Below are 1,337 nucleotides of genomic sequence, written 5' to 3'. Positions count from 1 at the left end.
TCCGGGGGCCCCCCGCCCTCTGGGAGGCCTGCCCTGGTGCTCTCAGGGGCTGAGCAGCGTGCCGGTGATGAGGAGCATGGTGCTGGTGCGCGGCCGGGAGGTTCCAGGTCCCTCCTGGGAGAGCCGGGACCTGCCAGGGCTGGGGCCGACCCAGCGGCCCGAGAGACCCGTCCAGTCTTGCTTTCAGACCTGAGGGTTCATTTCACACCCGGAGCAACCAGGCCCTTCCTTTAGTTTTTCCCTCTTGCCCCCATGGAGGCGCTTGGATGGGGGACTGGGCACTGAAGTGGCGAGCTGTGGAGAGGGGCCTGAGTGGGCCCTTCAAAGACCCAAGATTGTGTAAAGCCACAGGGGAAATGGTGGAAAATTCACCATCACAATTGCCAGAAAGAGTGATTTAGGGTTTGTTCTTTTCTTAAGCTCCCAATTTGGCTTCATCCTGTATCTTGTGTGGGCATTTATTACTGAATCTTGGGTAAACTCCTTAGGATTAACCTATTGGCCTCAAAAATATTGGGTAGTTGGATTGCCCATCTACCTCCTCATTACTATAGTAATTGGTTACATACTCTTATTTGGAATAAACATGATGGGTACCTCTCCATTCAACTCCATTCATACAATCACAGATAACTATGCTAAAAATCAACAGCAGAAGAAATACCAAGAAGAGGCCATCCCAGCATTAAGAGATATTCCTATTAGTGAAGTAAACCAAATGTTCTTCCTTGCAATCAAAAAACTTTATGCCAAAACCTAAATTGTATGTAGACTAACACCAAGAATTTCCTATAATTTTTTATGTAATAATTTTGACCATAATTATTTCAATTCTCTCTCTGTACCCAATAGTGAAATGTAAAAAAAGTAAGTTGATTCTCTTCGATTAAGTTCTATTAATATTATAAATGTTCTTGAGTATTAGTTATTAATGAACAGAATAAATAAAATACTGCATTAAAAAATTGAAATCTTTGATCTATTTTACATTCATTTTTGTATGTAGTATGTGGTAAAGGTCTAATTTCATTCTTTTGTGTGTGGATATCTCATTGTTCCAGCACCATTTGTTGGAGAGACCAATTTTTCCACATTAAATTCTCTTAGTACCCATTTGAAAATTAATTGGCCATAGATGAGAGATTTATTTCTGGACTCTCAAATATGTTTGATTTATCTGTATATCCATCCCTAGGCCAGTACCACATTCCTTTTTTTTTTTTTAATTTTTTTATTGTTATGTTAATCCCCATACATTACATCATTAGTTTTAGATGTAATGTTCCATGATTCATTGTTTGTGCATAACACCCAGTGCTCCATGCAGAACGTGCCCT

General features: G+C 40.9%; 1 pseudogene; it reads left to right on the top strand.

Moving 5' to 3' along the window:
• Positions 1–356: 356 nt before the first annotated feature.
• On the top strand, positions 357–760 carry LOC110574366 (annotated as a pseudogene).
• The last annotated feature ends 577 nt before the right edge of the window (positions 761–1,337 follow it).

Source organism: Neomonachus schauinslandi, chromosome 14 (genome assembly GCF_002201575.2).
Source record: "Neomonachus schauinslandi chromosome 14, ASM220157v2, whole genome shotgun sequence".
NCBI lineage: Eukaryota > Metazoa > Chordata > Mammalia > Carnivora > Phocidae > Neomonachus > Neomonachus schauinslandi.
The sequence above is the reverse complement of the archived record's forward strand: the minus strand, read 5'-3'. Positions and strand labels throughout refer to the sequence as shown.